At 37.3% G+C, this 12,569-nt stretch overlaps 1 protein-coding gene across 3 annotated transcripts in view; it reads right to left on the reverse strand.

Annotated features, from left to right (window-relative positions):
- ZFYVE9 (zinc finger FYVE-type containing 9) overlaps nt 1-12,569 on the reverse strand; it is a 148,093-nt gene that overhangs the window by 95,347 nt on the left and 40,177 nt on the right. For all 3 annotated transcript variants that reach the window (XM_045548031.1, XM_045548029.1, XM_045548030.1), the window contains exon 2: nt 2,636-2,740. The gene's annotated coding sequence lies outside the window, so the exon portion shown is untranslated. The remainder of the gene's footprint in view (nt 1-2,635; nt 2,741-12,569) is intronic.

Raw genomic sequence — 12,569 nt, forward strand, 5'->3', positions numbered from 1 at the left:
ATAAATGTCATGAAGCTGGACTGAATTTGGTAAATTTAGTGAGTGTATGTACAGATAGTACACCTTCCTTACAGGAAAACATGACAGATTTACTGCAGACAAAAAAAGTATTAACAGATCCAGATGCTCTCATTTCTTTTCATTGTATCTTGTATCAGCAAAATCTCTGTATTAAACCAACTATTTTAAGTGACACTTTAGTGCAAATGCAACACAGTTTCATAACACGCTAAAGTTGAACAATGAGGTATTCAGCGTGGATTTGCCATATCATTATAGTGTGTTGGCTATTACAGGGACAGGCATTAGCCAAAATTTTATCTCTGCAAGAATAGATACTTAAATTTTATGAAGAACAGAATCAGCAATGTATGACTTATTCAAAGATTTCTATAGGAATGTAGCATTTTTGTGTGATATCACATCAAATCAAAATGACTTGAATATTTCTTTGCAAGGCAAAATTAAGTCTATATATGATACATGGCAAAAGATCCAAGTATTTCAAAAAAAGCTATCTTTTTTCAAAACACTTCTTCAAAAGGAAAATTCAGGATGAATATATTTTTCTAGTTAGTGAAAGTCATTGATGTGCAGGATGATATATGCAAATCATTTGAAGAATACCCAACTGTTATAGACCTACTAATTGCAGAATACGATGAAGTGTTCACTGACTTTCAGAATCATGATATCACAAACAAATTGGCATTTCAGCCTCACCTAGTTGATATCACTAAAGCACCTAAAGAACTACAGATGGAATTGATTGAGCTCTCAGTACACGACATTTTAAAGTCATTGTCTGATGCTAAGAAAGATCCAACTGAAATACTGAAACATGCAGTAGAATACCCACGCCTTTGGCACAATGCCCAAAAAATGCTTTCTTGGTTTTCAACCACTTATTGCTGTGAATGAATCTACATTCTCCTACCTAACCCAAATCAAGATGCCCTTAAGGTCACAAGCAACTGATACCCATCTAAAGGATCAACTGAAACTGTGGACCTCCATGCTATAACCAAATATTCAAATGTTTCCAACAAAAAGCAGATACAACAAAGTCACTAAAAGGTTAGTTAACTTTAAAATTAACAAATAGCTTTCATTTTCTGTAATTAAGTACATAGTAGTTAGATTGTTACAAACTAATGTACATTTTTAAAGTATATCTAATTGAAGTTTCTTAAATGCAGCCTTAATTTGATTACAGCTAAATTAATGCAGCCTTCCAATATGAAAAGGTTCCCCACCCCTGTATTAGGACAGTATTATTCAAGGTGCCAATCTTCAAGAATATCATAGATCAACATAGTGCTTCCTTCATGGATAAAGACTTGCTACCAAAAATGTCTGCTGAACTAAACAGAAGTCTTTATCTCTGCATGGAACAGCTCAAGAAAGGCAGCTGGTTGGTAGGCCATACCTCAGTTGAGACAGCAGTAATGAAAAAGAAAAAGCTGAGGAGGTATGTCAAGTCTATTAAAAACACAGACCTGGAAGTGGCACACATCATTTCTGTTCACATTCCTTCAGCGAATTTAGTCACACAGCCACATCTAGCTGTAAAGAAGGCTGATGAGACTGCCCTGTCCCAGCTGCAGCTACTATAGAAAGGGAAAATGGATGTTGGTGGATTTAGTGGATAACTGACAGTATTAAAATATTTGCTACAGTGGATGGAAAACTTCCTGAAGAGGCAATGCCTAAAGGGTAAGATTTCGCCAGGTGAAGGCAGAGAAGGGTATTCCCTTCTCACACTCCCATGTAAGAAGGCTAGGGGACAAGAAATAGCATGCCAACTGTAGACCCAGAAGTTTTAGTGAAGAAGACATCACCGCCAAGTGCCTCTGCTCCATCATCAACTGAAGAGAAAAGGGGCTCAGTTTCCTATCAAATACTGTTGGTCCCATGCCTTTCCTCACAGCTTACATGGAAAAATCAGAGAACTCAGCCAGAGTATGCAACATTCCATTAGTGAATGATATAATCAGTTTCTGAAACTAAGCTCACCTGCACATCCTCCCACCATTCAAAGTGCTAACAGTCTTAAGACTCGAAAAAAACACCTAAGATGATTCCTAGTCAGAAAAAAGTCAAGGATTCCTGCTCTACAAGATTAACAACATACTTCCAGTTTTCTGCTGGAAATTATTGCTCTTCATTAGACTAAAATATAAAATAAAATAATGTAATTAAATTTACACTTCTGATTCCCCATCCCCAAATTAACTTTAACTGTTTAGCTCTTGCACGATGACTAAGAAACATAAACAACCATAGTTGGCCAGATATACCATTATTTTCTCTGAACAATATTGCTCAAATCCATGTTCTTTTTTCTGAAATTATCATTTTATGCTCAAGGTAACAGGAAGTTGACTCTAAAAGGGAGGAGCCAGCACTAGTAGAGAAATTAGCTTTGTGACATAATTTAACAATAATTTTAAAATATCCTTTTCCTCTGGATTTAAATCAGATTGTTCTGAAAAATTATACTCCTGATTTAACAAGACACAATGTTATAAATGAAGCAAGCAGCATATATACATCAGCATTATTTTCTATAGAGCTAGCTAGTTGTTTTCTTAAGATCAACCTCTACGAGAAATAAAAGCATTACTTTTCTTACCTTTCCCCCTTAGACATGTGATAAGGAACAGACTTCTCTGTGCTTACTCATGATGCTTGCTGCACCACCAGCCAGTCCTGCTGATTCAGTATGTTCTGCTTGATCCTAAAGAAAAAACACATTGCTCATTACATTTGCTAAAACAATAAGCCCTAATTTTCTTCATACAAATGTATCACAGCCAGACAAATAAAAGCAATGGGGCTTAACAATAAATTACAATTACACCTTCAAATTCAAAGACCTGGCCAGCATGCAAGGCAGCAGAAGACACATTTTATTGTCTAAGAAGGCCAAAAGTGAAATGTTTCAACAAAGAGTTAAGAAGAACATTTGCACCCTTATTTTCAATGGATAATGCAAAGTGAAACATCAACAGCAGGTTCTTTCTACCCAGTGACTTTAATTATGTTAATTCATAAATAGGCCACTTAGTTTATATTACAATAGGCCCTCCAAGAATCCAAAGCTAAGAAAACCAATGCTTCACAAGAATATCCTGTTAGTGTGAATTTTTTTCTATACATCCAAAATTCTTGAGTTTCATAAACTTCCTGCTGAGATTTTTATTGCCAAACTGGTTTTCCTCCAAATGGAGTGTCTTTTGATTCTATTTCTCCTCCACTGCTTAGAAGCAATGGATCTATTAATCCAATATTAACCTTTATTATCAGGGGTATGCATCAAGAGAAATTTCCTAACATTATTACAAATATTCCATTATCTGATATGAAAAATGATGTACTTACTAAAAAATAAGAGAGTAAGAAAAAGGCCTAAAATTCAAGTTTCCAGAGACCAATTACTGGTAAAAGATTTTCCTGTCTTGAGAATTTGAAAAATATGTGCATGCTATGATATATTCTACATAAGAACAGTTATTGATGCTAACAAACAGATTTACATCTATCAAATAAAGGACTAAATCATATCCAAGTATGAAAGGGCTGTATAGGGTATAAGTACCAAGGTCAAAATGAGAATGACAGAAAGTAATGTTCCTTCCCTCTAATGCCTAGCTAATTAAAGACTTTCTTAAAAAATAAAAATTAACTCTATAGAGTCAAAGTCGAATCATGTGTGTGTATATATATATATTTTTAATGTGTGAAGCAAGTCCATTAATGTGATGGTTAATTTTATGTTATCAACTTGACTGAGACATGGGGTACCCAGATTAAACACTATTTCTAAGTATGTCTGTGAGGGTGTTTCTAGATGAGATTAGCATTGCATCAGTGGACTGAGTAAAGCAGATTGCCTCTCCTCACTGTGAGGGGGCAAGATCCAATCCATTGAGGGCCCCAATAAAACAGAAGGAGGAAAAGGAAATTCTCTCTCTCTGACTGGCTGAGCTGGGACGTGAGTTTTCTGCCCTTAGACTGGGATTTACACCATCAGCCCTCCAGTCTCCGAACTACACCCCCAGCTTTCCTTGGTCTTCAGCTTATAACAACAGATTCTGAAACTTCTCAGCCTCTAGAAATGCCTGAGCAAATTCCTTATAATAAATAAATACACGTGCGCACACACACAATTGGTTCTATTTCTTAGGAGAACCCTGATTAATAAAAATAATATTTTGGAATCTTCTCAAACATCACAGGTTTTTCTACTGGAATTATATTCCTTTGTCCTTCCAGTCTCAGCTAGCAAAGCTTCAACTTTGATTAAATCCAACCATCTACCTACTATATACATTACCCTATGCAGCTGAAATATGTCTGGAGGAAAATCAAGACAGTGTCTGGTCTCAACTTTACATTTATTACTTCAAACTAAAATTTCCTCAATCTACTTTGAACCCTGTACCTCATCTCCTCCTTCTAATATGCCTGGCATCCTTCAATTCCAATCATTCCTTTTTTAGTTCTTCCGGAAAATAAACCTCTAGACTCCTCCAGGATGAAAGGGAAAGTTACTTGACTACATAGGATAGAGCAGAGTATCTGTAAAACTGATCATTTCTTGTATCATCTTCCAACCAATCTCTGTTTTCAGTACCACACCTCACCTAAGCCTGTAGAGATGTCTGGAGTCTCCACATAAGTCTCTCTAAGGCTCTGTGGGGTACCTACTTGTTGTGCACATATCTCCCTCTGCAGGCAAGTAGCTTACTGTTTCTTCAAAATCTCTCATCCATTGTTATCTCCTCTCCTGTTTATTCTTACCATTTTAGTGGGGGTTTCAGGGAGGAAGAGGTATCAGTCAAACCTGTTTAAACATCAGTCTCCATTCTTACCTTTTAAAAGTGACATATAATAAAATATATTATTGCATTCTTTCTTAAAAGTAGATTTCAAGTTGCTAATGCCCTAATAAGTAAATTAAGAAATAGTTCAGAGAAACAAAGGAATGTGTAGTTTTTCAGCATGACATAGAGATCCCTTCAGAATGTCGTCTCTGCCTCTTCAATCTGCACTCCCACCACTTCCCTAAGCTCCAATCATACCAAACTATAGAATTTCTTGTGACATGCTCTATCATGCTTCTCTATCACTGCATGTTCTATGCCTCTGTGCCTATGTTGGAAAACTCTTGTCACTCTCCTCTGCCTAGCTAACTCACATTTACCCAAGGTTCAATTCAAACTCACCCTCAACCCAATCTGAGAAGTGTTTCCTGATTCTCTACTGACTGTTTTAGTAGAGTCACCCTATGCTCATCTCATGCATGTCTCTGTTAATGGTGGCACTTATCAAATGAATTTGCATTGTCAGTATGCCTATCTCCCCCACTGGACTGTAAGTTCATTGAGAACAAGGGCTACGTCTTCATTCTCTGTAACCCAGGGCATGGCACATTGTTCAACAAATGCCACATGAAGAAATAAACCAAATCAAACTAATGAAGTCCACATGTAAGTAATCAACCTCATGATAAAGATTTCTCCCTCCTTGAAAAATAAATACTTGTGAATATATGTGTGTTGGAGGGAAGAAAGACAGTAATCAAATGCAAGAGAAAAACAAAAGGAGAGAAATTCCCCAGTGGGAGGAGGAAAAAAAGGTGACAATGAGTTAAATAATTGTGAAAATATATCATTATTATGTAAGTATGGGTTCTTTGACATAATAACTGCCCTTCTAGATATTTATCTTAAGGAAATAATTGGATAAATAGAAAAGATATGGAATAAGTTAACTATGAGATTGATGTTTAAAATAGTAAAATATTGAGGAAAATACTTTTAAAACGTTTTAGAGATAAGGTCTTGCTATGTTGCCAAGGCTGGTCTTGAACTCCTAGCCTCAAATGATCCTCCCACCCTGGCCTCCCAAAGTGCTGGAATTACACATGTGAGCCACTGCATCTGGCCAATATTGGGAATAATTTAAATGTCAAGTGAAAGGAAAAATTTATAAAATGTTACAAATGGTTAAAGCCTCCATATTTGGGACTGCAATATGGGGGAAAGTTAAAGAATCATTTAAAATTAAGAATCAAAAATTTTATTTTTTAAATAAAGCTGTAAGAAAAAAAAGATAGGCACAAAGATGTTTAAAATATAAAATGCAAGCAATTCATAGGAATCTCTGACATGGACGTGTTTATAACAGAAGAGGTATTTATGAAAGTAACAATTTTCAAAATCCTGGCCATCGATTTAAAAAAAGAAAAGAAAATGATGAGTATAAACTAGAAAATATTCTCCGTCAAAAAGATGTTTCCTATCTTGGCTCTGATTAATGCTATTTCCCACAAAACAATTCAGTATCTGACAAGTAACTAAACTTCTTTTTTTCAAGTTTTTTTTTTTTTAGAGATAGGGATCTCACTATGTTGCCCAGGCTGGACTCAAACTCCTGGACTCACACAACCCTCTTACCTCAGCTTCCTGAGTGGCCAGGACTACAGGTGAGCACAACCATGCCCCACTCAGTAACCAAAATTCATAACACTTCTACCAGGAAATCTGTCAAACTCAATATATACAAAATACATTCAATCTTTTAAAGTCTTGTTTCTCAGCTAGGGAACTGCTTTTAGTCTGAGCAGGGTTCTCAAGTTCGCACGGCAAATCGTATTTCGAAAAATGGCTGCTGTAGTATCTCCCATCCCACATGATCTTCTTAATGTGACTGACACTCCTCCAATTAAATGGTGAAATCTATGTCTCCTTCCTCTAAACCTGGGCAGACCTTCATGACCACCTCAACTGAACTAAAGGGAAACTACATAACTTCTAAGGCCTGGTCAAAAAATATATCTGCTTGGTCTTTTTGGAACACTCACTCTTGGAACCTAGTTACTGTGCCAGAGAAACCACATGGACAGGCCACAAGCAGGTGATCTGGCCCATGAGCCTCTACACATGTGAATGAGCAAGCCTCAGGATGACTCTGGGCCTAGCCATTGTCTGACTACAACTTCATGAAGACCCTAAGAGAGAATTACCTAGCTTAGCCCAGTCAATCCCCAGAACCATAGAGATAAGAATTGTTATTCTAAGCTACTACATTTTGGTATAACTCATTACATAGCAATAGACAAATGGAATAGCAGGTTAATAATTTGATATTCTTCAAACCAATCTCAAATAAATATTTTAAAGAAAAGGGTAACAACCATAAGAAGAAAGGTAAAAAAGAAGATCCACTGATGGTAGTCTCTCCTCTACTGAGCTATTTAGCTCTGACTCCAAATTTGTATACACCACTCAGTAAAAAAAGCTTTGGGCCTCTTAAGAGTACAGCTTAGGAAACAACTAATGTTATTCAAGCAATAAACTAGGTGAGAGAGGGGGGTCTTACCACCACTTAGAATAGCTTATCAGAGTTTTCCTTTAAATCATATACATTACTCTACTAATAGGCAAGGATTTCTGGTGAATGCATTTTTAATCTCATTAATTTTCCAGTTCATTTTAGTACTCCTTACAGATTGGCACCCCAGGAACTTACCTAGCTGGCCAGCTCCATGATGAGTCTATGCGTCATCATCCACCTAGCTCATCAACTCAAAAACTTAAGTGCCATTCTGTATACTGTCCTCTCCTTCTTCCCCCTCTACATTCAGTCTAACATCAAGTTTTGTTGATCTTGCCATTTATTCCTACAAATCCATCCATTTCTTTCAAGTCTCCCATTGCCATATCCACCTCCATCTTTCTGTTACCCAGATTTTAGCAAGCATCCTAACTAGTCTCCCAGCTCCCCATTTTGCACCCATCTAGCCTATATTCCACACAAATACGAAAACCAAATCTGATTACATCATTTCCATACTTAACACCACTCAATGGCATCCTACTGCCCTTAGGATTAAGTCCATGCCCCCAGAACATAGCTGACAATGCCCTGTTTGATTTGGTTTCTGTTTACTTCTATAGTATGACATCTTACTCTCTATTCTCAAATTCTTACTCTGTGCACTAGTCATCTTGATCAACATGAATTCTCAATTCTCAATTCTCAATCTTGCCTATCTCCATTTCCCAAAACAGGCCTTCATACCAATACATGCTATAACATGGATGCCCTAAAATCATTATGCTAAATGAAAAAAGCCAGTCACAAATGACCACATATTGTGTGGGTCTATTAATATGAAATGTCCACAATAGGCAAATCCACAGAGACAGAAAGTAGATTAGTGTTGCCTGGGGCTGGGGAGAGAAAGAAATAGGGAGTGACTGCTAATGGATAGGGGTTTCTTTCTGGAGTGATGAAAATGTTCTGGAATTAGACAGTGGTAATAGTTACACTACTCTGAATATACTGAAAACCACTGAATGTATACTTTAAAAGTGAATTTTATGATATTTGAATTATGTCTAAAGAAAACAGTTTTCAGAGAACAAACCTTTATAGATGTTATTATTTAGGCCTTGAATAGTCTCCAACACTTTACCCCTGCCACTTTTACTTTCATTTTACCTATTTTCCTCATGCTACCCTAGATTTCTTCCATGGAGCCCTTTTGATATAAGTCTGAGATAGATGCCCCACATTCTTGTATACCTTTTACCCCTATCATAGCACTTTTCAACTGATTCATTATTTTTTTAAACTGTTTGTCTCTCCCTTCCAGGCTATTAATGTTTTTCAGGATAGAGATTGTTTCCATCTTTTTACCATTGTATCACTAGTATATGACACATGTATGGCACAGAGTAAGTGCTCACTAACCACTTGGGATACAAATTAAAACAAATAAAGGACTTACTTTAAAAAACACTTCCCCTAGGAAATTTTCTGATATAAAGGATGCCAAGAGTTGTGCTGATACTGCCAAAACTTCAATGTATTTATTATTTCGAAGTTTATTAATACCAATATAAAATTATCAGTTTGCATACTGAAGAACAGTTCAAATTTACATCATGTTTTATCAAGGTTTTGCACTCTCTATCCACAATTACAACTCTTTGGAAAGTTCCTATTAGTTTGATAACTTACCTTTAAAGAAAAAAAAAAGTCTGATTCAAGAATATGAATACATGGCCGGGCGCGGTGGCTCACGCCTGTAATCCTAGCATTCTGGGAGGCTGAGGCGGGTGGATCACTTGAGGTCAGGAGTTCGAGAGCAGCCTGAGCGAGACCTCGTCTCTACTAAAAATAGAAATAAAAATTATCTGGCCAACTAAAAATATATATAGAAAAAATTAGCCGGGCATGGTGGCGCATGCCTGTAGTCCCAGCTACTCGGGAGGCTGAGGCAGTAGGATTGCTTAAGCCCAGGAGTTTGAGGTTGCTGTGAGCTAGGCTGACGCCACGGCACTCACTCTAGCCCGGGCAACAGAGTGAGACTCTGTCTCAAAAAAAAAAAGAATATGAATACAGCAATGGAATATCTGGCAAAACAGAGATTGGGTTTCAAATCAACCATTACTAATACATAATCAGTACGTAATATACCTGCTTGATGTTTAATCCAAATGAACATTTTTTATGAATAGTCAGTGGAGCTTGGTGGAAAGAACACTGGCACAAGAATCTGGCAGATCCAGGTGTGAATTCATGCTCTAGTATGTAACAGCTGTTGCTACTTTGAGCAAGATACCTGACTTTCAGTTTCTTTATACTTTATATAAAAACTATACTTTGCAGGATATTTTTACTGATGAAGAAGAATGTGTTTATATAAAACGCCTTGCACAGACCTGATATATAAGTGCTCAATAAATAGTAGCTATTATTATTCATCATCAAAAAGCAATTTGTGTGAAAGAATTAGAACAGAAAGGCAAATAGTGCAATTTGTACCATGAAAACAACCAGTGGACTAGTTTGTTTCTACAGTTAATAATCCATCAGGGCCATTGGTCTTAAGTGATCAATTCAAGTCTGAACAATGAAATAGAAAAATAGGAACAAAAAAGTAACCTGACTGCTCAACTTTCTGAAGAGGCTAAGTAAATTTGATCCTCAAAAGAGACCCTTTGAATATGAACACCCTTACAGTGGCTGAAAAAAGAAATGAGATAATCTCTAAGAAGAGTTTTATTCCTGCAGATTAGGACCAAAGTACATTAAGAGAGTAGGATCTGGGAATCTGACATTGTTACTACTCCACATTCACACACGGCTTCAATTTCCAGGATATCAATCTGGCATCTTTCACAAACATTGAATCCTCAGTCAAGAGCTATAAAGAATAAGGTGATTGTTTTCATTTAGGACACACTCAACAAAAAGCCTAGTAGTTCAACAAATATTGGAAAATGTGATAACAGATGTATCTAATATATATAGGCAGTGAAATCCCTAGAACAGCAACTGATTTAAGATCAGGACTAAAACAAGGAGCATGTTTAATTCTCATGTCTGAAGTAGTAAGACTCAAAGCCATGTAAACAAATTTGTTCATTTATGACACAGGGCCAGAAACTATTGAGATATTTAACATCTCTGTGATGGCTAACTTTACATGTCAACTTGACTGGGCTAAGGAATGCCGAAACACCTGATTAAACATTATTTCTGGGTATGCCTGTGAGAGTGTTTCCAGAAGAGATTAGCATGTGAATTGGATTGAGTAAACCAGATTGCTCCCACCATGATACATACACACACACACACACACACACACACACACACACATATATATTTACAAATCATTCTGTGTGTGTATGTAATAAGATTTATTGTAAGGTTCAAGCATTGGGTCATGCAATTATGGAGGAAGAATTGTCCATTGATCGGGTCTCTGCAAGCTAGCGAGCCCTATCTCCTACTGGTTCTGATTCTCTGAAGAATCTAAAGTAGTATATAGATTGTCCATGAGTGAACCATTAATCAGTATCATATTAGCCCAAGTCCATACCTCTAATTTCTAGATAGCAGATATCTATTGGATTATCTTTGCCAATAGAATGCTAGAATTATCTATCCCCATCCCATACATACACATATATTTTTATTGCAAGATAAAATGTCATATTCAGGGGAAACCTACCCACCTAACCAGTTTATCAGCCTGGTATGAGCTCCTGATCTAAGATGAATTACAGACCCTTCTAGGCTATGCCTGGGAGACACGGCTATAATCACTGCCTTTGAATTCTGTGATACATCCTAGTATCCTTATAAAACTCCCCTTTTTTTCCTAACTTAGCTCCAGTGGTTGCTTTAACAATAGTATGATACAACTTAAGGCAAACAACATCAAAATCACAGTTTCAACTTTAATAGCACACCTAAAATTTCAAAGATCAGATACTACACTAACTCAGATATTCTATGATCAGCAAGTAGATAATAAATAAGAAATAAATTCATGGAGAGAGGGGTGAGTCTTATGTTTCAGATTATTCTGGGTAGCAGACTGACAGATATAATTTGTATACCACAAATTGTGTACACCAAGAGTAATAACAAGAGTATATGTAGACTTCTAGTTTCTGGATCGGCATGTAAGAAACTGGGAAGTCACTGTTCTGCCTTAACAACAAAGTAATAAGCTAAATAAACTGAAAAATCAACAACTCATCTTAGACCTATAAAAGAAGTAAGGTGATGGGGCAAATCACTGCCTCAAATTTGGAGAGACAGACTGGTGAATACAAAAAAAGTCACAAATTAGCCCGGTGTGGTGGGGGGTGGCTCACGCCTATAATCCTAGCACTTTGGGAGGCCAAGGTGGAAGGATCACTTGAGCCCAGGAGGTTGAGATGAGCCTGGGCAATATTGAGACACTGTCTCTACAAAAAAATTAAAAAATTAGGCAATCAAGGTGGTGCATACCTATAGTCCCAGCTACTCAGGAGGCTGAGGCAGGAGGATCGCTTGAGTCCAGGAGTTGGAGGCTACAGTGCACTACAATGACACCACTTCACTCCAGCCCAGGCAACAGAGTGAGACTCTCTCAAAAAAAAGTCACAAATTACCTGAGAAGAAAACCTCTGTGGGAACCAGTGCTGAGGCAGGAAAGCTTGAAATATAACTGATAAACTGCTGGAGGCTTAGTGTGGACAACTCTGAGAGTTAAAATCTCCAGGGGGACCTGGTCTTAGGGGACCCCCACACTTTTGTGAGTGTTACCTCCATCTAGAAGCTCAACCTAGTTGTCACAGTGAGTATTAGAGAAACTCCCTCCACCCAATCTTCTGGCAGACAGAGAGGAAAAGGAACCATTTTGAAATATGCCACAGCATTCTGTTCCTAACAAAGTCTGCTCTCAGGAGAAACTAACCAGAGCCTAACTTGCTGGGGTTATATCAGAGCCTGACTGACCTGGGGGAGGGGAAATACCCAGCTCTAGCCCATTCTAGCCATCCTGTCCCCGCTAAATGGGGGAAAAAACTGAGAGGCATTCGTGAAGTTCTCAGTCCAGAGGCACAGGATTGCTAAAAGACTGAGACTTAATCACAGAACTATAGAATGCTTCCCTCCAAACCATATCACATTACTAAAGGCCTATTTACAACAGTACATCATGTCTAGCTATCAAGAAAAGATTACAAGGCATAATAAAAGGCAAAAAAAAAAAA

The sequence above is a fragment of the Lemur catta genome, chromosome 3, assembly GCF_020740605.2.
Source record: "Lemur catta isolate mLemCat1 chromosome 3, mLemCat1.pri, whole genome shotgun sequence".
NCBI classification, from domain to species: domain Eukaryota; kingdom Metazoa; phylum Chordata; class Mammalia; order Primates; family Lemuridae; genus Lemur; species Lemur catta.